The sequence below is a fragment of the Lissotriton helveticus genome, chromosome 7 (assembly GCF_964261635.1).
Source record: "Lissotriton helveticus chromosome 7, aLisHel1.1, whole genome shotgun sequence".
Taxonomy (NCBI): Eukaryota; Metazoa; Chordata; class Amphibia; order Caudata; family Salamandridae; genus Lissotriton; species Lissotriton helveticus.
The window spans coordinates 1,638,275,137-1,638,302,875 of NC_136068.1; the positions used below are offsets into that span (position 1 = coordinate 1,638,275,137).

Sequence of the window (27,739 nt, forward strand, 5' to 3'; positions counted from 1 at the left end):
TCCATTTTTATTACCTTCAGGGTGGAGGGAAAAAAACATAACTCTGCAATAGTACCATCTGTCACCGATTTTGATGCAGCTTCAAAGAGACTCTGGGGCAGATTTACAAGCCTTTTTTTTTTTTTGCAGAGTTTTATATAGCGCGATCTTGACCCGAATCGGGTATCAGAGCGCTTTACATAGCACCAGTTTCGTTACATGTTGACACACATTCATTTTTGTTAGGCACGGGGAGATTAAGTGATTTGCCCATAATCACAGGATGTTTTAGCTTCATTACCGAGACTCGAACCCAGTTCCCCAGGTCCGAGGTCGAGCGCCCAGTACCTCACTTTTTGTGACGCACTGGCAGCACATTTCCCTGCCCATATTTACAAGGGAAGGAAAGCCACCCTGCGTCACTATTCCTGTCCTTGTAAATACGGCCCTTTTACACGCAGCTCTTTGCCTGGAAGGGGCATCCCATGGGTGTTAATGTCGGTGTTCCCACGCAACACCATGGAACCTGACACATTTCCAGATTTACAAGAAATTGCATACCTGGAAATGCGTCAGTATGCTATGCCTCCCCAGGGGAGGCGCAGGGAGGAGCAACGAAGAGAAATGTTTTCATTTCTCCTCTTTTTTTTCCTCTTTCAATGCGCGCTGCATTCTACAGCACGCATTCAAAGAGGAAAATGCCTGTAGTGATTGTTTTTGTGCAGCAAGGGGCCCCTAAATCAGAGACAGCGACGAATATGGACACTATCATACAAAGACTGGTGCTCTCCATGACCTGGACCAACAGACTAACACAAATACCGATGCCCAGCACCACGATATTAAAGTTCAGTGGCGGCTGGTGGAATTTGAAAGTGGTGCGTGTAAGAGCAATCAATACATTTTTGCATGAGATCAAGCTAAGTGACCAAGCACAGTGTTTATGAGGGGGGAACAGTCCCCCCCTGAGAATTAAAAATAAATTGTGTATTTTGGTGTAATTTCCAGAACCATTTTGGTGATAAATGGACCAAAAATACAGTTCTTAAAGGCATTTCAAAAGTATTTATTGCAAGGCTGTATGTAAAGATCCACTCCAACACAGTAAGTGAAGATAGGTATCTTTATTGGTAAGATGCAATGACAGGTACCTTCAGCTCTTCCTTCCAGCTTCTCAGCCCCAACTACTTCTTCCGTCAAAGAGTAATATTCCACGCTGGCAACAAGCCAGTCACGGAATGGGGCGTCACCCTATATGACTACACTCATTTCTTGAGTTCCTCAAACCATGACAAACCATTTGACATTGAAAGTTGAATGTTATTATTATTATTTAATATTTATTTATTTAGAGAGCGCAACATTTCTCCCAGGGGATGTCACGGCGCTAAGGATTATGAAAATGAGTAGGTGGACGAGGTTGAAGGGCCAGATATCAGCCTATAGGGAAAAGGTGTGTTTTGAGTTTTCTCCTGAAGGCGTTGTACTCTTTGGTCAACCTAAGTTTGACTAGGAGCTCGTTCCAGTGCTGTGCTGCCAGATGTAACAAGCATTTGCAATGCAATAGGTCTCGCATTATTTAAGTTTGAGCTATTATTATTGTAAATGGCAATGTTTTTTGCTTTATGCTATAGTTTTCTTATGTACATAAAAAGCTACATATAAAGTATTTGTTGTTAAAATTATTTATGCAGTATTTAAATTTGTTTGCATAAAAGATTACAAGAATATCTTAGCAAAAATGTTAAACTTTTTAATGGTAATTGACTAAATGTCCATTTGTACATTTTAATTTCAAATAGGTAAGTGTAAACATCACAAATATATTGTGCAAACAGTGCAAAATATTTTAGCCATAAATATTTTTGTTTTACGAGGTAGTTTGTAAGAAAATGATTGTAAAAGGCAAACACTGTAATTAAAATGTAACATATAACAGTACAGTTATGGCTAGTAAACATACATTAGTAGTATAGTATAATTGTAAACAAGATGTAAATAAGACTACAGAAATTAGCATGAATTATCACTTTAACATCAACTTTACAAACATTTTGAAAACACGATCACAGCTGGTAATCATGCATTGGCTTGTTATTACAAGCATTTCATTTTAATAAATATTTCTGATTCCCAAAAACAAATATGACAGTCTCTCAAAATAATGGCTTTTCAGTTTTAGTTGTATTTTTGATCTCCATGTCATCAAGTACTCATGAATATTACTGCCCCATGGACAGAGTCTGGCTTTACATGTCTACATATCAACATCCAATTCCATGAACACCCATCGCATGCCAGGGATGACCATCACCGCTGGTGAAGAGAAGCACAATTGGGTCAAGAATGCCCACAATACGTTGTGGTCCCATTATACCAGGGATGGGCTCAATAATGCCAAAGATGCCAACATCATGCCAAGCATTGCTAGACTAAAAGTGGGAATAATTCTAACAGGGACACCACCAATAAATTAAGAAGGAACACCATTACGCTAAGGCAAGCATTACCGCCTTCGGGTAAAGTCCGCGCTATATAAAAATGCATAAATACATGAATAAAGAAATACCGCCTTCGGGTAAAGTCCGCGCTATATAAAAATGCATAAATACATAAAAAAATAAATACCGCCTTCGGGTAAAGTCTGCGCTATATAAAAATGCATAATTAAATAAATAAATACATACCGCAAAACATCCTCGTTACTCTGCCGGCCTGCGACCAGGAAGTCAGGCAGGCCGGCGCGACACCCGGAAACAGGAAGTAGGAGGGCGGGAGCCTACCCCGCCTCCCACGGAAGAGCCGCGATTGGAGCCGTGTTGGGAGCAGGGAGCACCGGAGCAGGCAGGAGCCTACCCTGCGCCCCGGTGCCGAAGGAGGGAAGAAGAGTCCTGCTGCCGGGCCTTGCAGCTGAGGAGAGGAAGCCGGTGAGTGCGTTGCTGAGCGGCGGGCGGGCGGAGGGAGAGGAGCATGTAGGCGCGGGGGGAGGCGGCCTGTGTATGTGTGTGTATGTGTGTGCGTGCGTGTGTGTGTGTATGTGTCTTGGAGTGCGTGTGTGTGACTGTGAGGGAGGGGGTGTGTGTGTGAGCGAGTGTCTGTCTGCGACGTGTGTGTGTGTGTGTGTGTGTCTGTGTGTGTGCATGCATGCATGCGCGGTAGGCTGGGAGGGCGGCGCATGCGCAGTAGGCTGGGAGGGCGGCGCAGGACGGAACGTGCGCGTTCGCGCAGCCAAATCCGACTGCTAAAAATCGTGCCAGTTTTTTGTCCCTCATTCCCCGGCATCAGACAGCTATAGAGTCTCTGTCCCTGTTCCAGGGCGAGACCTAAAAAGGTATGGCCCCCTGTTCTAGACTTATTTATCTTTTTTGTTTCGGCAAGAGTAAGGTGTCGTGATCTTAGTGGTCTGGTGGGAATGTAAAAGTGTATTTTGTTTTGGAGGACCAGGGGGCTTGTGTCGTGGAGTGTCCTGTGAGCATGGCTAAGGAGTTTGAAGCAGGCTCTTTGAGGCATGGGCAGCCAGTGGAGTTGTTTTTGGCAGTCATTTGCTGAGCTGAGTTTGCCTTTGTTACACACTAGTTTTGCTGCGGCGTTCTGCACCACGTGTAAACGTTTGAATAGGTAGTCTGGCATTCCCATGAGAAGGGCATTGCCATAGTCCAGCCTGCTGACTAGCAGGGCCTGTGTGACTGTTTTCCTGCTTTCCAGGGGGATCCACGGGAATAGCCTTTTTAGGAGTTTCAGGGTGGCGAAACTTATCTCACAAGGAGCTCGTACGTGGGTCTGCATAGATAGTGTGTCGTCAATAGTTACACCCAGGTATTTGGCACAGTGCTTGGGTGTGGGGGCATCTCCTAGAGAGGAGGGCCACCAGGAAGAGTCCCAGATATGTTTGGCTTTTCCGAGGAGCAGGATCTCGGTTTTGTCTGCATTTAGCTTTAGGCAGTGGTCTGCCATCCAGTCAGCCATTTCGGTAAGGCAGCTAATAAGTTTAGTTTTGGTGTCTTCATGCCCCTTCCCTATGGTGATTGTAAGTTGCGTGTTGTCCTCATAGGAGCAAACCCCAAAGCCCATTTTGTCCCAATTTGTGCCAAAGGTGAAACATAGGCATTGAACAGCGTGGGGCTCAGGGATGCTCCCTGCGGGACACTGCATATCAGTTGTTTCGGTTTAGATGAGAAGGCTCCTAGTTGGACCGTTTGGGTTCTGTTGCACAGAAAAGAACTAAGCCATTCAAGGACTTTTCCATGTATCCCTTTTTCCTGTAGGTTTTCTAGCAGAAGATGATGACAGACTGTGGAACGCTGCCGACAGGTATAACAGGATCAGGGCCACAGCTTTGCCTTGGTCCAGAGAGTCTCTAATGTTGTTAGTGACGGCCAGCAATGTGGCCTCTGTGCTATTGGTAGCCCTGAAGCCTGTTTGGGAGGCGTCCAGTAGGTTGTTGTCTTCTAGGTATTTGGACAGCTGTCTGTTAATCAGCTTCTCCAACACTTTGGAGAGATACAGGAGTTGAGATATAGGTCTATAGTTGACCGGGTTTGTCACATCTGTGCCTGCTTTTTTTAGCAGCAGGGTCCCTATGGCCTGTTTCACGTTTTGGGAAAGTTGCTGCTTCTAGGCAATTGTTGAAGAGCTGTGTGATGGCTGGGGTGAGGGAGGGTATGATCTGTCTGAAGATAAAATGTGGTCAGGGGTCAAGGGGGTTCCAGATTTGATTTCATTCATGGTTCTGGCAACTTCTCCTTCTGAAATTGGGGCAAAGCTATTTAGTTGGGCGTGATTGTTCAAAGGGGGGGTCTAATTCTTCCCTGCTAGTGGGGGCCACTGGGGTGTTTAGGTCAAATGTTGAGTAGATTTTTTCTACTTTATCTGTGAAAAAATTACTGATCATTTCACAGTTTTCTGTTGAAGGGTGCAATGTTTGGGACATGCAGGCCGGCTTGCACAGTTCTTTTATAATTTTATATAGCTCTTTGGTTGAGTTGCTATTTTCATTGATTCTTTGTGCGTAGTGTGTCCTTTTTGCCTTTTTTATGGCATGATTGTAAGTTTTGAGAACAGTTTTGTAGATTAACTTACCAGCGTCTCGGCGGGACATCCTCCAGATGTGTTCCCCGATTTTGCATTTCTTTTTAAGTGTTTTGATTTCTGGGGTATACCATTTTTCAGAGGTAGTTCTTTTTATGGATTTAGATTTGATTAAGGGGCACATAAATTCAGCGTGTGGGGGATCTCTGTGTGTGATTAACCTTGGATACTTGGAATGCTAATAGTTCGTGCTCGTTAAGCTGGGCTACTGTGATCGGGAGGCAGTTGAGGTTATCTCTAAATATTATTGCAACTACCCCTCCTCTTTTCCTTTGCCTATCTTGACGTATGATTTTGTATTTCGGGGGAGTGCGTTGGCTATGTCAGGGCAGTTGCTCTCATCTAGCCAGGTTTCAGTTATAAATACTAGGTCAGGGTTCATTTCGTTGATAATGTCCCAGATCTCCAAGGAGTGTTTGGGGAGGGATCTGGCATTGAAATATAGGCATTTGGTTCTTAGACCGTTATTCACTGTTTGGGGTGTGGGTTCTGTGTGTTCTAGGCTGCACCATTTGCATTTTAAGCATGTAAATGGTCTTTTGATGTTTTCAGGAAAAGCTTTAATGCATTCTGCGTGGTCCCTTGGGGCATACTTGTTAAGCTCAGTGAGTGCTCCTGTTATCCATTATTAAACGGTTGATTCTTTCAACTAAACTGTTTGCTTGAGGTCTGAACATGGCGACCTTTTCATGTTTGACCCCCCAGCTTGCACAGAAATTCTTGCATTCTCTTCGATACCAATTGAACTCCATTATCGGATACAAGGGTCTATAAAATAAAATAAAAAAACCTTAAAATAACAAACCCAAACGTCGTGTAGATAAGGTGGTGATGAAAATTGAGAAGATCCAAATAACGCATGGAAAAGATCCGAAATGTCACCGAAAACGTTGCTCTAATCTAGAAAAACAATGCTCCCACGAAGAAAAATGTATTAGTTCCTTGTAGAGGTTTTCCCAATCTCTCAAAATGGCCACCACCTTGCATGCTGTGCGTCCGTTTTCTCTAGGAAATTGGGCACACTTTGAGAAGTTTTCTCAGCTTCTCAAAATGTCCGCTGCCGTGCGTGCCGTGCGTCTGTTTTCGTTGAGAAGTAGAGCACATCGCGAGTCAGTGTTGGAATGAGGAGTGCAGGCAATGGAGAGCATTCCATGGTTCGACGAGGAGTGCAGGCAATGGAGAGCTTTCCACGGTTCATTGGGAAAGTGTTTGCTTTCAATTAGTTTGTGGCATGAGCACTAGCACAACGCTTGCAAGTTCTTGTAAAATCCACTACCATCCAAAAGTCGCAGGCACACCGCTTTCCAAATTCATCAACCAGTTCCCAAATTAACCAATTGACAGAAGCACAATGCTTTGAGATCCTCCTCATTTTCAATTACTTTGCGGTATGAGCACAAGCACAGCACTTACAAGTTCTTGTAAAATCCACCAATTGGCACAGAAGCAGTCACAGGCACAGCACATTGAGATTCTCCTCACTTTCAATTAGATTGCAACATGTGCAAGAGCACAACGCTTCAAGTTCTTGTAAAATCCGCTACCATCCGAAAGTCGCATGCACAGCTCTCCAAAATTCGTCAAATAGTTCCCAAATTCACCAATTGACAGAGGTACAACGCTTGCAGGATCAACTGTGGGAGTTACGTAGTATGGGCAAAGGAGATCACCCAGCACACAGGCACAAAATTGATTTGGGTACTCACAGTTTCTTTAACAGTATGTTAGAAGTATGTTAGTTCTTTTAATTTCTCCAGTAGTAGGTTAATCCAGTTTCCTTAGTTCCTTCAATAGTATATTCATCCAGGGGTGGAGGTACTGTACTTGTTACCTGCCCTCTGCGCAGGCTAGGTTCAACTTGTCGCAAATGTAAAGATCCACTCCCTCACAGTAAGTGAAGATAGGTATCTGTATTGGTAAGATGCAATGACAGGTTCCTCTAGCTCTTCCTTCCAGGTTCTTCTTCCTTCAAAGAGTAACATTCCACCCTGGCAACAAGCCCTACATTCCTTTTTTATTGAGAAGACTCCCCACAGTGTCTGAGTTTTCAACCTCATCCTACTAGTTTGAAAGATTCAAGAAATCACTGGATTAGTAAAATGTGTAGAATGGCAATTTCACCATATTTGTCCTACTATCTGCAGCAGTTGCGATATTCTGTGATGGACAACAATCACAGGAAGTGGGTGAATTGCATGCTGCTGCTTCAAGTTCATTATAATAACATCTGTCTTCCCACATATGCAGCTTCATATTGTCATTAAATGCAATGGGTTGCATAAAAGCAATCAGTACAGTTCAAACAATGTAAGGTGACAGTCTGAGAGGATTGTGCCTAACCAGTTACATTGCACACATTCATTTTTAGGCATGGCAAGATCAAGTGATTTGCCCAGACTTACAGGATATTGAACCGATGCTGAGACTTGAACCTGGTTCACCAGTTCCAAAGTTGGCAGCTCTAGGCTAATAATACATTCATTCCTATGTTCAAGACTCAGTGAGTGAAAGACATGGGTAGTATTTTTGAACGCCATCTCTGTCATGACTCTGGGGATGCTGATTTACATGGACCACTCCCATTCCTCTTACAACAGATCATCGGCTATGTGTCATGAATAACTGCAGAAATATCTATCAAGATACCATGCCCTTATTGTGAAAGCACCACCTTTTTGCAGAACAACGGCTATAGTTCTAACATACATTATCGGAACTGTAAAAACTGAGCTAACTTACCTTATGTGAGGCACTTTGAGGACCTCTCAGGATTGATAGTAATGTCCTGAATTAATTACTTTAGGGTGTGCAGGAAACTTTATAAACTGTGGGTGTCTGATATTCAGGATCTGCAATTCGTAATTAATGGTTGCACACCCCTCCTTATGATAAAGTGAAACTATATATCCCATCCCTTTTACATCTTAATCTAAAAAGGTATTAATGGTTAACAGGTGCACTTTTCAATCAATCAATCAGGGCGTCTTTATCACACTACTCACCCCTGAGGGTCTCAATGTGCTGGGGTGGGTGGGGTGGAGGGGGGCGGGGAACAGCAGTTCCGTGCAGTTGAAAAGCCAGGCCTTGAGCGCCTGCCTGAAGGTGTTCAGGGAAGGTGCGCGTCTGATGTTGATAGGAGTCTTGGCCGCAATGTTGGAGAAGGCCCTTCCCCCTGTTCTGGCTCTGCGGATGTGCGGGGATTCGTGAGGGCGAGGTTGGTGGAGCAGTGGTTTCTTTTGGGCACGTGGAAGGCGATTCTCTCATCAAGGTATTGGGGTCCTGAGTTGTGGAGGCATTTGAGTATCTTGAAAGTGACTCTCTTCTCGACGGGGAGCCAGAGGAGCTTCCGTAGGTGTTGGCTGGTGTGCTCATATCGGGGTATGCTGAGGATGAGCCTGGCAGCGGTGTTCTGTATCGTCTGGAGCTTGCAGAGTAGAGACTCGTTGATGCTGGCGTAGAGGGCGTTTCCGTAGTCTAATCTGCTGGTTATGAGTGTGTGGGTGAATGTCTTCCTTCACTCAGGGGGATTCAATTGAAGGTCTTTCAGAGGCTGTACAGGGTGTTGAGGCAGCTGGACGCGACGGCGTTGACCTGCTTGTTCATGGAGAGGGAGGATTCGAGAACGATGCCGAGGTTTCTGGCATGGTCCGTGGGGTCGGATGTCGGCTGAGTGCGGTGGGCCACAAGGTATTGTTCCATGCTGACGGGGTAGTTCTGAGTACGAGGACTTCTGTGTTCTCCGGGTTGACATTCAGGCAGCTGTTGCGCATCCAGGATGCAACGTCCTGCATTCCATCCTGGAAGTTGTCTGGTGGTGGTGGGGTCCTTGGTGAGGGAGATGACGAGCTGGGTTTCGTCGGCGTAGGATACTATGCTGAGGCTGTGCTGTCTACCGATGGCATCGAGGGGGGCCATGTAGATGTTGAAAAGGGTTGGACTGAGTGATGATCCATGGGACACTCCGCAGTTGATATCTGTGGGTTTGGAGAGGTAGGGTGGCAGTCTGATTTTTTGGCTTCTGCCGGTGAGGAACGAGCGGATCCAGTCAATACGCTCCTTTTGATGTTAGACCAGTTGACAGCAATATAGGAATATGACCTTTAGGACTGATTATCTCTGGGTTGGGTAGATAGTAGTACTATGGAAATTCTTGGAAGTTTTTTGAGAAGCTGGTAATTTGGTGGCAGGTTCAGTAACAGGTAGACAGTCTAATGGAGGTTTTGCTCGAACTGCCGGACTCCCTCTGAGTATAAATAATAAGAAAATTCAAGTCAAAAGCAAGAAGAGCATGTACGATTGTATTTGTTTATTCAACCTACGCTAGGGGATTAAACAATTGCCTTGCCAAGTTTTGATCGTGTATATTATGAGCAATAGTGACTGCATTATGTGATACTGAAAACAGCAATTGTTAATCACAAATCGAATAGAACATTTGGGAATTATCAAATTGCTCAACACCTCCAGACATTGGCAAACATGGAGATAGAAGGTAGTTTACAGATATCAAGGCAGCAAAGCACATTGTTGGATCTAAAATATAAATTACCTGCCGCTTCTTTTGGGAATAAAACTCAATATTCATAAACATATTTCCATTATTTCCTGACGTATCTAATGGCACAAAATGCAAGCAATACCAATGTTATGAATTAGAAAAACTGTGGACTCCGTTTGCCTTTGTATCCAGCACTTTGTTTTCATCTGGTGGTTGCTGTTCTGCAGCCTTTAAGTGGGCTGGGTCTCTCTCGGTCTCAGGCCCAAGAGTAATTAATAACAGACTTTGAAATGAATCCCCGTTGGGCCCTCTATTCATGTGCCTAACTTCATAGGCAAAAAACACATATCGCTTTCAGAACAAATAATGGAACAAACACGAAGGCAATCCATGTCAGTGATTTAGTTACTGGTTCTAATTCACGTTTAACTTATTCTACATTTCTAAGATGCTGCGTTTTTGTGCTTATTTCATGTAGCACATCACTCTTGTTTAGTGCATACTTTGGACTGATTCATCTCCATGGTTTTATAATGGGCTATCATAGAGAGTTTTGGCGCTCAGGCTTCAGGCAGTGCACTTTTCTCAGAGTGCCTCTCAGTAGCTCAAAAAGGTGTTAAGAGAGAGGACTACCTGAACATCCAATCCTGGGCCTCTCAGCACAGCTCACTGAGCGGTGGTCATGCTAGCAGGCAACTTTCCAAATTCTGCCAGATGGAGAACAAGCAAATCTGATGGTTCTGAAAAGCAGTAATTTACCCAGCAACTACGTCTAATTGGGCAACTTGTAAAATATGTCTGTGATAAATAACTACATTTTAGATACATCAAATACGGAATAACATTACTTGTCTAGAAATAAAGTTGCCAAATTAATTAGGCAACTTGCTTTCTAGACACAGGTCATGCCGAATAAATCATCTGTTTCTTCTCAGCCATTCAGAATTGACAATGCAGCCATTGCCAAATGTCCGATTTATTGCCTGCTGCTGCGCCTCCTACAGAGAAAGAGATAACATAGAAAATGAAGGAGAATGGAAAGAGCAAAGGTGGCAAGGAGGTAGCAAAGGAGGGGTGAACCACAGCGTGAAGGAGTAGAGAAAGGGAGAAAGAAAAGCGAGCAGAAAGGTAAAGAGATGGGCTATTTAGTTACCCAGCAGTCTTGTCCTTAAATGTCCTCAGCTCTGGTTGTTTGGTGTTGATGGAGGTCAGATTTTTTCCCACAAGGAAGCAGCTTGCGGCTTGCCCTGGCATCACAGGTCTCTCACGGCCCTGCAAGGCCTCTTGCAAAAGGCTGTAACCCCTCTCTTTCCAAACTTGTCACCATGGACACATGTGAAAGGGAGGGGTTGTGAGAGGCAGCTCTAAATGACTGACAAGCAGCCTCGGGAGTAAAAGGATGATACAGTGTACGCCCGGGGGTGCTTCAAAATGTGACATTTTGTCATTCCTGGGTGGTCCCTGGGCACCCCAAAGCGTTGCAGACCAGGGCTGGCAGCGTGTCAGCTCGTAGGCCACTGAAAATACATTTTATGTTCTCCAAAATCATGATGCAATTGGCACATGCGCACTAGTGATGCGTCTAAGGAAATCAGCCTGGCTGCCTGACTTCTATTCCAGTGAAGCAGCTCTGCACAGCATGCATTTATTATAATGGACAATGGATGACAATTGCTCTTTGTAATTACTATCCATAACGATGTGAAATTAGCCCCTCAGCCCACCAATAGAAACCACCACTATGACAAGCTCTCCGTAATGACTTCAAGGAGCTAACCAGTAGAATTGCAGAGGCGGAATCTAGAATTAGTGCACTGGAGAATTCAAATACCTCTGAGAAGAAACAAACAGTTATTGCAGCTCAAAAGCTTACTTAGTTAGCAAGAGAAATGTCTGAACTTGAAGATCGCAACCGCAGAGGCAACCTGCAAATCTTTGGCCTACCGAAAATTTGGAAGGAGATGCAAACCCCTGTGTTGAATTTCAAGAATCTTGGATACCACGATCTCATGGACTCCCATTCTAGAAAGATTTTGAGATAGAAGGAACACATAGGATCCCCGCAGGTATATGTTGACCATTTCATGCACTCTCTCAAAATACCCCAGAGCAATGATCTTACGCCCATACAGCATCAACATGATGAGTTAATCCAATCTCATATGAAGAAATTTCAGAATGTACAATGGAACGGCGTGAAGCTAACTATCACACAGGATTATTCTAAAAAACAGTCTCCAGATGGAAAGGTTTTCTGACACTCCACCAATCACTGAGGGACCTCTCCTTACCTTTCTCCTTTGTTGTTCCAAATTCGGCATTGTGTACACTGAGCCTGCAGACCTACAAACTTTAATTCCTACTTCTGGACAATCTGACATGATTACCTGAAAGTGTACACGCTGCTGGTATCCCGCCTACTCTGGGGATGTTGCCCAGTTTTCTCTTACAACTACACTCTCTGAAGGTTAAGATCCTGGTTTTCATTTTTTGTACAGCTTGTGTTTTCACATGATATGTCATAGTCTGGGTAATGTGACCATGATATGCTGCTCTAGAAATGTTATTCTGTGTTGGATAGAATGCCTACCCTCCTTTGTCATATCGTTAGGTACATGATAGGTCTGTTGACGCCTGCAGAGTTCCCAATAGATTTTCCAGTTAGCTCCTACTTTGACTCTCTCTAAAGACTGTTAGGTGCATATGAATTCCCCAGATGGGACCCTACCTGTGATATCTCACAGTAAACAAGCCTTAAAGATTGAATGTATTGTTCTTATACATAATGCTGGGCTAAATATTATATTGTTTTAGAGCATTGTGGCTGGGGGTTGTAGCTGGTGGTTGGCCTGCTCCTTGTATACCCTCTCCCAATATATTGAAGGGGGGGAAAGCGGACTTCCCACATTTCGCGGGTGGCTGGTGGGTGGGTCTTGTTCATGGGGTAATTTTTGCTTCTCTGTTGTGACATTATGTTGGTGCTCCTACTTCTCTTTTATTTTCGAACCAATTCTTCCTTCCTCCCCTGTCTCCGAGTCCTACGACAGTAGCTGGTCCACCTTGCTCAATAACACGAGCATGTCAGCTTTGATACTTCTCAAGAGCCATTTAGTGCCAATGCGACTACCTAAAAAGTTTTCACTATCCATGGCATCCACTGAACTTACAGAATCCCTTAGAATGTACATTCATTGACAATCCTACATGCACACAGCGGTGCGGTTGGTGGGAAGAGCGTACACAACTTTTCCCAATACCTTGCAAAGCATTCAGCACACTGATCCCAACAAACAGACTGCATGATGACTACTCCAATTAAAATTATTTCACTTAACTCCAAGAGCCTAAGCCATCCCATGAAACGGAAGATGATTGCAGACTAAGAGGGGATGTCATCATGTTGCAGGAAGCGCGTCTTAACTCCATCAAAGAAGCCAAATTCTACTACTCGTGTATTGCAGAGATGGTATTCTCCCCAGCAGTCCGTAAGCAAATGGGGTTATCACCATGATAGGAAGACATCTGGAATAAATGTGATATCACACTCCCATGACCATCAAGGCAGATGGCTTACAACTAGCGCTAAGAAAAAGGAACAAGGATTTTTTCATTGAAAATATTTATGCCCCCACTGACAACTAAGTGGAGTTTTGGAAAGACTTTGACAAGCTGTTAGCTGAGTTACCCAACAACCTAGAAGTGATTTTGGGAGGTGATTTTAATCTCACAATGGATGGGACCTTAGATAGACTAGCGAAAAGTAAATATTTAGGTAGTAGAACACACTCCCAAATAAAAATATGATGCGATAACAACAACCTGATATCGTTTGTAGATTATACAACCATTCACGTAGCGATTATACATTCTACTCAACCCCACATTACTCTTTTTCTAGAGTCAATTATTTTTTGGTTAGTGAACCACCGAACTCCACTGGACCGACCACTGCTGCATTCATTTCATCTTCAAGAAACCAACCACGCACCACTGCACCCAACAGCTGCCTCGCCGCTGCTGGAGCAAAGTCACCGAAGACCGACTGATCCCCACCCTTGGCCAGAACCCACCCACCGACCCCACCAACCAAGACGCCGCAGCCCGCAACCTCAGACAGTGGATCGACGACTCCGCCAACGCCCTCACCCCGCTCAAGAAACCCTCCAACAGCCAAGCCAGCAAGAGAGCCACCTGGTTCACCAACAAGTTCCAGACCTCCAAACATGCATGCCGGAAACTGGAGAAAATATGCCTCCACGAACGCACACCGGACAACCACACAGCCCACAAGGATGCCACCCGCAGACATCACCACCTCATCTGATTAGCCAAGAGATCCTCCTTCAAAGACCGCTTGGATAACAACGCACACGACAGGAAAGAGCTCTTCAGCATCGTAAAGGAACTCTCCAACCTCAGCGCCAACGCCAACGACATCCCGCCCTAACAAGAGCTGTGCGACTCTCTAGCCATCTTCTTCCACCGCAAGATCACTAACATCCACGACAGCTTCAACACCACAACCGCCCGACTACGCCAGACTCCACCTCCCCTGCGAACACCACCAGCGCCATCCGCCTGACCTCCTGGTCCAACGTCAACGACGACGAGACACGCAAGATCATGAACTCCATCCACTCAGGATCTCCGTCAGACCCGTGACCACACCACGTATTCAACAAAACAGATGCAGCCATCACACCCCAACTACGGAAGGTCATCAACATCTCCTTCGAAACAGCGACATTCCCGGAAAGCTGGAAGCACGCCGAAATCAACGCCCTCCTCAAGAAGCCCAAGGCGGACCCCAAGGACCTCAAGAACTTCCGGCCCATCTCCCTGCTCCCATTTCCGGCAAAGGTCATCGAGAAAATCGTCAACAGGCAATTGGCCCGCCACCTGGAAGACAACAACATCTTGGACCCGTCCCAGTCCGGATTCAGATGAAACCACAGCACAGAGACAGCCCTCATCGCTGCCACAGACGACATCAGGTGCCAACTAGACAACGGCGAAACATCCGCCCTCATCCTCCTGGACCTGTCGGCCACCTTCGACACGGTCTGCCATCGCACGCTAAAGACACGCTTCCTAGAAGCCGGAATCTAAGAGAAGGCCCTTGACTGGACCACATCCTTCCTCTCCGGCAGAATCCAGAGCGTCCGCCTCCCACCCTTCTGATCCGAAGCCACCGACATCATCTGCGGTGCCCCCTAGGGCTCATCCCAAAGTCCGACGCTGTTCAACATCTACATGGCCCCCCTCGCACAAGTGGCCCGCCAGCACAACCTCAACATCATCTCCTACGCCGATGACACCCAGCTCATCCTCTCCCTCACCAAGGACCCACACGCCGCCAAAACCAACCTACATGAGGGAATGAAGGCCGTCGCCGACTGAATGAGGAGCAACCGTCTGAAGCTGAACTCGGACAAGACGGAGGTACTCATCCTCGGACACACCCCCTCAGCCTGGGATGACTCCTGGTGGCCAACCACACTGGGAACAGCACCAACACCCACCAACCATGCACGCAACCTAGGATTCATCCTCGACTCCTCCCTCTCCATGGCTACGCAGGTCAACGCCGTCTCCTCCTCCTGCTACAAAACCCTCCACATGCTCCGCAGGATCTACAACTGGATCCTGACCGAAACAAGAAGAACGGTGACACAGGCCCTCGTCAGCAGCAGACTGGACTTTGGCAACGCACTCTATGCAGGAATCCCAGCCAAACACCTACAACGGCTACAACGCATCCAAAACGCCGCCGCCCGACTAATCGTCAACGTCCCCCGCCGCAGCCACATCACCCCCCACCTGAGAGACCTACACTGGCTCCCCATCGACAAGAGGATCACCTTCAAGCTCCTCACCCACGCACACAAAGCACTCCACAATGCTGGACCAGCCTACCTTAACAGCAGACTCAGCTTCTACATCCCCACGCGCCAGCTCCGCTCCGCCAGCCTCGCCCTCGCCGCTGTCCCTCGCATCCAACGAACGACCTCCGGCAGCAGATCCTTCTCCTATCTTGCCGCCAAGACCCGGAACACCCTCCCTACCCACATACAGCAGAACCAAGACCTACTCGCCTTCAGAAGACTCCTCAAGAGCTGGCTCTTTGAGCAGTTGCAGCACCCCCCTCCCCTCAGCGCCTTGAGACCCTCACGGGTAAGTAGCACGCTCTACAAGTACTTTGATTGATTGATTGAACATCTACTGCCAGAAATAGAGCCAATAATAATTTCGGACCATGCATGCTAGTCGTTACATCTTATAGTAGGCGATTCTCCCCACCCCATAAACAATGGCAATTCAATGATCTCCTAAAAGGTACTGCTTCAAGAGACAACATCTCTGCAGCGATTAGCCAGTTTTTTAATGAAAATGCAGTTAAGTACACCTCCCCCATAATCAGATGGGACAACCTGAAAGCCACAATCAGAGGCCTCCTGATAAATCTAATGTATATAATTAAAAGTAATTTCCAAACAATTGACATGCCTAGAAACTGAATTAAAAACATGTAGACAAAATGCATAAAACACATGTAAGGCTCTGTAAATCTAACAAACTAGTCAATCTACAATAGGAGTACAATAAAATACTTAGCAAAAGAGCCCAGAAACGGGTACATGTTTCCTTAGCATAAAAGATTTTCTCCAAGAACAAAGCTGGAAAATTGCTTGGAAATTACTTGAAATATTCTAAAATAAGTCTCTCTTTTCTGCCATCTGGAATGACACTAGTGAAGTTGCAACCTAGACTCAGGACATTCTTGACTCTTTTCAAGTTTTCTACTCCAACATCTACAATTCTAATAAGCTAGTTTCCCCAAAAGAATGTGCTGAGTACTTAAGATTCCTGTCTTCTCCTTCAAATAAGGCATGAAGAACAGCTATGTCTTAAAGCACCTATTGAAAAGGAGGAAATTCAGAAAGCCATTGTTAGACCTGGGGTTTCTGGCTGTCAGAGTATGCACCCTGTACAAGCAGAAATGACTACTCTAGTCAGGGTAAGCTATATACACACTTAAAGATAACCTGTGCTCATCAGCTGTTAGTTGGGCACAGAGAAGTCAGGATTATCTAAAGAGGCAATGGGTAAAATATTTGTGCAACAGACAGTAACAAAATGAAAACACCACAAAAATACTTTAGGATATATTATATTTGTATGATTAAAACAAGATCAAAACAACAAAAATACAATAAGATGAACTGGAGCTATACATTTTTGTAGAATAAATCAAAATGTAGCGTTAGAAGCAAATTAGGCTTCAGGGTTACTGGAGGTCATGCTGGACTGGGCAGATCTAAAGTCCAGGCCGACCGCGATGAAGGGCAGGCTGGCTACAGGACCCAAGCAGGTCCAGCTGAAAAAGTACCCTGGATGGAGGAAGTGTCAATTTTAAAGACTCAATGCGTCAGATCCGATCCGTGCAGGCTATGAAAGCTTAATTGATGAACCCCTTTATGATGCACACTATGCCTCGTCGTCGAGCCACACTATGTGTCGTCAATGAACGTGTCAGTCCGTTGAAGCGTTGTCGTCGATCAGTTTCTGACTCAGCATCACAGGGCAATTGGTTGGTTCCGATTGGTGCAAAGTCATCACTACGTCAAATTTGATGGTTCTGATGCAAAAGCTCACTTTCAAAGGCCCAGGACTGGATTGCCACCACGTGGCAGGGCAGGACTCATAGATGGAAGAGTCCAGGTGCTGTTTCAGGGTTGAAGGAAGTATTTGATGGTTCTGAGACTATCGAACAGGGGGCCTAGTCAGCAAACATTTGGAGTCACTCTGGGTACAAGTGAGATGGGGCCAGTCCTTGTCCTCAGCAGGGCAGAGATCAACAGGCAGCAGGGCAGCGCAGCAAAGCAGAAGAGCAGTTCTGCCAGAGCAGCAGCCAAGCATTGTGGCCATCCTTGTAGCACAACAGTCTTTACTCCTGGCAGAGTTCTTCACAATTCCAGTAGTGTACACTCTTGGTAGGTTCAGATCCTTAGTGCTTATACACAGTTGTGCCTTCGAAGTGGGGGTGACTTCAAAGCATGTCCATGAAGTGCACAGGTCCCACTTACTTCCCAGCCAGGCTCCAGACTATTAATTACGGGTAATCAGCCCTTTGTGTGGGAACAGGAATAGGACACTGCCTATTCAGGTGTAAGTGTCAGCTCTCCCTCTCTCTTTCTGCCCATGAAGAGCGGTCAGAATGCAGATGAGTTCTCTGTCACACCCACCCTTCCTGTGTTTGTGGCTGTCTAGAGGTAATGCACAAAGTGTAGCTGTCACCCACCCCAGGTGTGTATTGGAGAAAAGCTGGAGGCACACAGAGCAGAGAAATGTCCACTTTCTAAAAATACTATTTCTAAAACAGTAATGTTAAATCCAACATTGCTAGTAACAAGGATGTATCATTACCATTTCAATGATATGAAACATGAGGCAGCTACTCCTTTCTGATCAGGAATTACAGCTTAAAAGTGTTTTAAGGAATTCCCAATGCTAACCTATGTGAGGAGTAGGCCTCACAGTAGTGAAAAATGAATTCAGTTGTTTGTCACTACATGGACATATAAAACTTAAAAGTACATGTCCAACCTTTTAGGCGCACATCACCCTGCCCTAGGGTTACCTAGGTCCTACATTAGAGGTGATATATGTGTAATAAAAGGGGAGTTAAAAGCTTGGCAAGTGATTTTAAATGCCAAGTCGAAACGACAGTAAACTGCACACAGAGGCTACTTGTGTGGGTGGCAAAATCAGTGCGGTAAGCCCACTAGTAGCATTTAGGTTACAAGCCCTGGGTATATGGTACACCACTGTACAAGGGATGACTTATATGTAAACTAAATGTGGCAGTTGTGTATACACCAATATTACCTTGTTTAGTGGAGAAGCACATGCACTTTAGCACTGGTCAACAATAGTAAAGTGCTCAGAGTTCTAAGGCCCACACAAAGATACAGCAAAAAGAAATTCAGTCCGAAAAACCGTGGGACCTGATGGTTACTCAGGAAAAATTCTATAAATCTATTGCAGATCTCATGGTAGACCCTCTGAAAGCCATTTTTCATCCATCTCGGTTCAGCCACTGAGGCCACAATAGCGGTCATTCCGAATGTGGGGAAATATCATGTTGCTGTGAAGAACGTTAGGCCCATATAACTAATAATTCTTGACTGTAAACTTTATGTGCAAATGAGGGTGTTAAGACTTGTGACATGTTGGAAGTGGCCCTTACTGCAGGGTCACCCCCAAACCATTTGCCTTCCTCCTCCCCTTTTTTTGATGAAATCATTGTTGCTGGCTTTAGGATTCTGGGCACTAAACCACTGATAACCAGTGCTAAAGTGCATATGCTCTGTACTCAAAATGTGGTAACATTGGTTTATCAACATTTGGCATAATTAATTTACTTATAAGTCCCTCGTAGAGTACACTACATGTGCCTTGGGGCTGAAAATTAAATGCTACTAGTGGGCCTGCAGCACTGATTGTGCCCCCACTCAGTAGCCCTTTAAACATGGCTTATGCAGAGCCTGTAGATGCAGTTTTAAACTGGCATTTCGACCTGGAAAGTTAACCTACTTGCCAGGCCCAAACCTTTCCTTTTATTACATATTAGTCACATGTAAGGTAGGCCCTAGGCAGCCCTATGGACAGAGTGCAATGTACTTAAAAGGTAGGACATGTACATTTGAGTTTTACATGTCCTGGTACTGAAAAACTGCTAAATTTGTATTTCAATGCTACAAGTCCTGTCTCTCCCATAGATTAATATTGGGATTGACTTAAACCATATTTTAAGTGTAGTTTCCAATTGGGAAAAGATAGATGTTTGGAGTTTGGGGTCTCTGGACTCACAATTTAAAATCACAACTATGGAGAAGTCAGATTTTAAATTGTAAGTCTGAAAATGCCACTTTTAGAAAGTTAATTAATTACCACCAACAGGGGCAGCCCTAAGACCTAAACCTGGGGCAAAGTAGGGACTAGAATCCTAACAAAGGTTCAAGTTAAATATCTAACGTAAAATACATGCTAACATTGACAAAACATCAAACAGAAATTAATAAAAAAATATAAAGATAATAATAAGAACAATTTAGTTAAAGCAAAATTGCAAATAACTTTCTAACAAATGATACCCCTACACAAATTTATAAAAATGTACAACATTTTTTTAATAAGACAATAATTATGACAAAAACATCAATGGCGCTCAATAAGTTACACAAACAACCATTCAGACAATACACTGTGTAAACAAAAGACGTAGCTGATGAAAATTACAGATATGTAGTTTATATAAAACAAAAACAAAACATATCAAATAATGCACCCTCCACAATCAGGGCCACATGAAGGCATCAACAGCGTTTCAACCTCCTTAAAATTGGTGTTCATCATCAGGACAGACAATAATGGATACCAGAGCGCCCAATACAAAATTCCAATAATCAATTCTAAGAAACGAAAAAAGGAATATGAGGCAGGGGTATCAGAAATCTTTCAGAGGTCATATAATAGCATAAGATCAATAAAAGTAACAATCGAAATGAGGAAAATGAAAGATACCAATCACCTGATGTAGAGAGAGCAAAGGAAGTAGAACTTAAAAAACGCAGTGAACTCAACTGGCAAAGGACTCAAAACTCTGTAAAAACACCAACCAAAATGGGTTACAAAGATTAGACAGTAAGTGAACACCAAGTTCAATTTCTAACAAGACAGTTGTACTAAAGTGTATTTCCTCCTCCCAGACTGGATTCTTCAAAGATAGACTGGCCGTCGACAACATCAGACTGTTTTGCCATTCACTTTACAAGGCTAAATCTATTGGGTCCCCAACAGCAGCATTGGCCCTAAATGTAGAAAAAGCTTTGATAAGGTCTCTTGGACCTTTCTAGCTTTACACAAATTCCGCCTGGGGCTGATTTTATATTCATGGTTGTGGCTCTCTATTCGAACTCAATAATGAAGGTGAGAGTAAATGGTTACTTATCCAAATGATTTCTGTTATAAAAGGTACACATCAAGGCTGCCCTTTGTCCCCACTCCTCTTTTTCTTAGTCATTGAACCATTGCTTTCTGCACTCAACAATAACCAAGATATTAAAGAAATCTCTTTCCACTCTGGTAGACAACAATGGCTGCCTATGGGATGACGTGCTATTATTCTCAGAGGAGATCGACCATGCATGCTGAAATTCATGCATGAGATAGAACGATACACAAGTGTCCCAGGTTACTCCTACTAGAGAAAAGACAGAGGTTTTCTCACTCAATTTTCCTTGCACAGCAACAGTGATTGATAATTCAGGCTTGAAATAGCAACCTATTGCCTTTAAATATCTAGGCATCTGGTTTGGTGAAGACTTAAAAAACTCCCTAGCCATTAATGAAAAAAATATTGCTGTCAAAAATCTAAGAATTGTTGGCTGCCTGGTCACTTAAATACATCATGTGATGAGGAAGGAATGAAACTGTCAAAATTATGGTAGCCACGCATGTTCATTTCTTACTGGTTATGTTAACAATTTCACTTTTGGCCTACTTTTTTTTTTATGTTGGTGGACAAATACATCTCTGATTTTTTATGGAAGGGTAAAAGAGCCAGGATTGCCATGAATACATAAAATGGACAAGACTAAAGGAGGCCTTAACCTCCTAGATATTTGCATGCACTCCTGGCTTACCAAGGCAGGTGGCGGTGCATTCCTTGGAAAAATAGGGCTCCTCCCTAGCTACAGATAGAATCTTATTTACTGCACCCTTTACCACTTAGCTCTATTCTCTCCATTCGTCACATATCAAAATTTACACTAGTACACTCAATGTCGAAGGGCCCGATCCACAGAATTAACTTAAGATAAAATCCGAAATGTACTACTTTTGTTATTCACAAAATGCACTTACTAATTTTGGTATTCACAGAATGGATTTACGACTACTAACTTTACATCCGCATTCGGATCGAAAATTCTGTCCCGGAGGTGGAGCTTCCGGCCCAGAGGCGGAGCTTCCGGCTTGGAGGTGGGGCTTGTGGCCCAGAGGCGGAGCTTCTGGCCCAGAGGCAGAGCTTGCGCCCCAGAGGTGGAGATTGCAGCCATGGCTAAATCCCCACCTCCGAGCCTGAAGCTCCGCCTCCGGGCCGCAAGCTCCGCCTCCAAGTCGGAAGCTCCGCCTCTGGGCTGGAATTTCCGGCCTGAGTGCGGACGTAAAGTTAGTAGTCGTAAATCCATTCTGTTAATACCAAAAGTAGTAAGTGCATTCAGTAAATACCAAAAGTAGTAAGTTTAGGATTTTGTCTTAAGTTAATTCTGTGAATCAGGCCCTATAATTCTAGATACAGCCCACGGCTTACTGCAAATAGATGAGTTACTAGTTAAGAGAATGTGCGACTCCTCACTGGCCTCTTTGTGGCATAATAATAAAATCAAGAAACAAGGGAAAATTATATGTTAGGAACACTGGGCAAATAATGGCATAAACATCATAGGGTATTTGGGAACAAGAGATAACCCTATTCCTTTCGCCACTTTCTGCATGAAATTTGCTCTGCCCAATATAGAATTCTATAACTTTCTGAAATTGACGAGTGTTATTAGGAAACTAGCCCATCCCTATACTCCAGATCTTCTGAGGTTGCTTGGTAACTTCAGGAAAATCAGTCACTCAGCATCACATATCTACAAAATGTTTGAACTTCATAAAAATCACCTAATTAAATGTCTGATAAATAATGGTCCACATACTTGCAACCTACTCATTCTAACTCATTTAAAGACGCAGCATTGAGAAAGATCTGTCAGTCCCCATTTCTGGCAAAAATCCAATCGCTTTAGCTCAATCCAGATTCTGGAAGAATGTATGGAACCACAGCTAGTTGCCTGCAGAACTCGGACCCACACCATGCACGCAATCTCAGCATCATCGTCGGCAGCCACTTAACCATAAAACAGCAAGTTAACGCATTCTCCTCTCCTCTTCCACACACTTTGAATGCTCCATAGAATCTTCAGATGGATTCCAACACACACCAGAAAGACCGTCACCCAGGACCTTGTCACCAGCCGCATAGACTATAGCAACGCCCTCTATGGCTGCATCTCCACACAGCTCATCAGAAGTCTCCAGATCATTTAGAACGTTGCAGCCAGGCTCATTCTGAAACTCCCCAAACTAACACACATCCCCACCTCTTGAGAGACCTCCACTGGCTCCCCATGCAAAAAAGATACAAATTCAAGATCCTCACACATGCGTACAAAGCCCTCCACGCCCTAGGACCTGCCTACCTAAACCACCAGAAATTTCCACCAACCCTTTAGACAACTGTACTCCCCTTCACTCGCCCTCGCACCCACTCCCTGTATCCATTGCAGTCATAGCGGTGGCTAGTCGATCTCCTACATCGCTGCCAATGTTTGGAACTACCTTCCCCTCCAGCTCCATACAGCCCCCTCGCTGGCAGACTTCAGAAATAGACAGAGACACAGCACCCAGATACCCCTAGGGGTGACAGTGTTGCACTTTACAAATGCTGTTTGATTGATTGATTAATAAAATTTACTGGACTCCTGCCAAACTTTATGAAGACACCTGTTTTAAATGCATGAGGAGATGGGCTCTTTGGAACACATGTTTTATTCCTGTAAATTGATCCAACCCTTTTGGACCAGAATACAGTCTCTGGTCCAGGTTTGTTTTTGAAAAACCTGTTAATATAGAACTTCTGACAATAGCATTGGGAATCCCTGCAAATGCAAGTTCACCATCCCTATCAGCGCAAAACTCATCACGTCTTGACCTTCTTTTAACCTTAGGTACTGAAGGGGGTTTAATGGAGTGGAAACAAACTTCTGTGCTTTCATTAAAAAAAATGGTGGAACATGCTTTGAGCAACTATAAGTGCGGATAACATAATGTACATGAAGCTACACATAGTTCGCAGCTCAAGACATCTATGGGATTTATTTGTTGAATACTCACAGAAATGCACCCACCCCCCCTAGGAAATACATTAATAGACTATAAGATTATGGCGGCTGCTGTATGATAGGGGCCACTCCATCCTGTTCACTGACCATATTTAGATATATATGGGGACCGCATATGATTAATTCTGCCGTAAGATCCTGCTGGACTTGCTCATAAGAATACAACTCATTCTTCCCCTTTCCTCTTCTCTCCTACCTCCCTTCCCGTGTTGTTTCTGTTTGCTCTTCTTTCTGCTCTTTCTTTTTTTATTTCAATATGCACTTCTATATGGAACAACATATTTTCTTAGTCACTGGGGAAACACTCTTGCCTTGCTCGAGAGTTATGTGATTTTGTGTGTTGTTCCTTAATGTCTCAAATATCTGTATCTCAGTACTGTGTGCATATGAGGTGTTATATTTGACAAGATCACAGCTCTTTCCCCTGAGTATACTCCCTGGGGTATGCTCCCTTTGTAGAAGTATTTCTTTTTTCAGTATATATCTCGAAAAAAAAACTGTTGAAATAAAAAAAAAAGAATCATCCACGAATTTTCGTGCAAAGCCAGCTGTACTTAAATACATGACATGGCTATGCATAAAATCCTAGCGGCATTTGAAACCAGGCGTAAATTAGAGACAAACCTAATATTGTGTGATGTTCCTATGTCAGGTTCTTGTAGGGTGAGCATAGCTGATAACAATTTTGGTGTGTGATTCTTTATAAATATGGCGCTTAGTTATTATTATTCGCGCAATGCAGCTCTGAGATTTTCGTGAAGGGCACTACTTTGCAAAGTTTTTCAGTAGTAAGTCTGGATGAGTTCAGAAAAGTATCTGACTAGTACTGCCTCTAACGCGAAAACACTACTGAGACACATTCTATGACAAAGCCTTATCTCTAGTCCTGTCCCTTCACATGCAGATATTAGTTAGCTACACCAAGTCCCTAGTTCTGTCACTTCACATGCAGATATTAGTTAGCTACACCATGTCCCTAGTTCTGTCCCTTCGCATGCAGATATTAGTTAGCTACACCTTGTCCCTAGTTCTGTCCCTTCGCGTGCAGATATTAGTTAGCTACACCATGTCCCTAGTTCTGTCCCTTCGAATGGAGATATTAGTTAGCTACACCTTGTCCCTAGTTCTGTCCCATCGCATGCAGATATTAGTTAGCTACGCAATGTCCCTAGTTCTGTCCCTTCGCATGCAGATATTAGTCAGCTACACCATGTCCCTAGTTCTGTCACTTCGCATGCAGATATTAGTTAGCTACACCATGTCCCTAGTTCTGTCCCTTCGCATGCAGATATTAGTTAGCTACACCTTGTCCCTAGTTCTGTCCCTTCGCATGCAGATATTAATTAGCTACACCTTGTCCCTAGTTCTGTCCCTTCGCATGCAGATATTAATTAGCTACACCATGTCCCTAGTTCTGTCCCTGCGCATGCAAATATTAGTTCGCTACACCATGTCCCTAGTTCTGTCCCTTTGCATGCAGATATTAGTTAGCTACTCTATGTCCCTAGTTCTGTCCCATCGCATGCAGATATTAGTTAGCTACACCTTGTCTCCACTTCTGTCCCTGCGTAAGCTGCATCTGAGCCCCACACGGACAGATAATGCATCATATCCACATGTATCACCATCACTTGCTCAGGTAATGCAGCACATGGCCCTGATCAGCCTTTCATGCTGTGTCCCCCTCCTCATCATGTCTCAAAGTGAAACATAGATGTTCCTTCATATAGGTTTCACTCCCCAAGCTTGCAGTGGTGTTGAGAACCAGTTCAGGTCTCGGGGTGAATATCATAGCCATGTCCACCCTGCATGTGCAACCATGAGGCCACCAGTGTGACCTGTGTAATACCTCTGTTCTCTTCACAACCTAACTGCAAGACTTGTGTAAAGTGAGTGATAGCTAAGCTGTATTTATGTTCTACCTGTAAGACCGGTGTGACCTCAGCGAAAGCTCTGCTGTCTTAGCACTCTACCTGCAACATTGGTGTGACCTGGGTGATTGCTGTGCTGTCTTTACACTCGGTCTGCAAGACCGGAGCAACGTGAGCGACAGCGCTGCTGTCTTTAAACTCTAATAGCACGGCCAGTGCAATCTGACTAACATCTCTGTTGCCTGTGCACTCTAACTGCAAGACCTGTTAGACATGAGTTATAGCTCTGCTGCCTTTACACTCTACCCACAAGACCAATGTGAACTGACCAATAGCTCCACTGTTCTTACAATCTACCTGCAAGACCTACGTGATCTAACAAATAGCTCTACTTTTCTGACAATCTACCCACAAGATCTGAGTGATCTGATCAATAGCTCTACTGTTCTGACAATCTACACACAAGACCTGGGTGATCTGATCAATAGCTCTACTGTTCGTACAATCTACCCAGAAGACCAGGGTGATCTGATCAATAGCTCTACTGTTCTTACAATCTACCCAGAAGACCTGGGTGATCTGTTCAATAGCTCTACTGTTCTTACAATCTACCTGCAAGACCTGGGTGATCTGACCAATAGTTCTACTGTTCTTACACTCTACCCGCAAAACCTGTGTGACCTGACCAATAGCGCTACTGCTCTTACACTCTACCCGCAAGACCTACATGATCTGACCAATAGCTCAACTGTTCTTACACTCTACCCGCAAGACATGCCTGACCTGACCAATAGCTCTACTGTTCATACACACTGCCCGCAAGACCTACGTGAACTGATCAATAGCTCTACTGTTCCTACACTCTACCCGCAAGACCTGGGTGATCTGACCAATAGCTCTAGTGTTCTTACACTCTACCCGGAAGACCTGCATGATCTGACCAATAGCTCAACTGTTCTTACACTCTACCCGCAAGACATGCATGACCTGACCAATAGCTCTCCAGTTCTTACACTCTGCCCGCAAGACCTACATGAGCTGATCAATAGCGCTACTGTTCTTACACTCTACCCACAAGACCGGGGTGATCTGACCAATAGCTCTAGTGTTCTTTCACTCTACCTCAAGACCTGCATGATCTGACCAATAGCTGTACTGTTCTTACACTCTACCCGCTAGACCTACGTGATGTGACCAATAGCTCAACTGTTCTTACACTCTACCCGCAAGACATGCGTGACCTGACCAATAGCTCTACTGTTCTTACACTGTACCCGCAAGACATGCGTGACATGACCAATAGCTCTACTGTTCTTGCACTCTGCCCGCAAGACCTGGGTGATCTGACCAATAGCGCTACTGTTCTAACACTCTACCCGCAAGACATGCGTAAAATGTAAATTGTAAATTGATACTTGTACAGCACACTACTCACCCGCAAGGGTCTCAAGGCGCTTGTACGAATACCACTGTGGAACCCATCCTGGCTTTCCCTGTGAGGTGTCCACTCCTGGGCACCCCCAAGGTGGAGGCCAGGCATCCTTAGCGTTGTGGAGATTAAGCAAGCTATTGCCCAGAGTTGCAGAGTGGGACTCCATGATTGGAATAGGCACCGAGGCGAGAATTATCAGGTTCGTGGAATTGTTGAGCCCAAGACCCGCCGAGGTGAGGAATTGAACCCTGGTCCCGGGCTAGACCTCTGCATCAGGGTCTGCCACTCTAACCATTGAGCCACACTTCTCCACTGCGTGACCTGACCAATAGCTCTACTGTTCTTATACTCTACCCACAAGACATGCGTGACCTGACCAATAGCTCTACTGTTCTTACACTCTGCCCGCAAGACCTGGGTGATCTGACCAATAGCACTACTGTTCTAACACTCTACCCGCAAGACAAGCGTGACCTGACCAATAGCACTACTGTTCTTACACTCTGCCCACAATGCCTACGTCAGCTGATCAATAGCGCTACTGTTCTTACACTCTACCCACAAGACCTGGGTGATCTGACCAATAGCTCTACTGTTCTTACACTCTACCCGCAAGACATGTATGGCCTGACCAATAGCTCTACTGTTCTTAGACTCTACCCGCAAGACATGTGGAACCTGACCAATAGCTCTACTGTTCTTACACTCTACCCGCAATACTTTGGTGATCTGACCAATAGCTCAACTGTTCTTACATTCTGCCTGCAAGACCTACGTGATCTGACCAATAGTTCTACTGTTCTTACACTCTACGCGCAAGACCTGGGTGATCTGACCAATAGCACTACTGTTCTTACAC

At 44.6% G+C, this 27,739-nt stretch overlaps 1 protein-coding gene across 2 annotated transcripts in view; it reads right to left on the reverse strand.

The window, feature by feature from the left end:
• MAG (myelin associated glycoprotein) overlaps positions 1-27,739 on the reverse strand; it is a 404,692-nt gene that overhangs the window by 309,214 nt on the left and 67,739 nt on the right. The window lies entirely within an intron of this gene.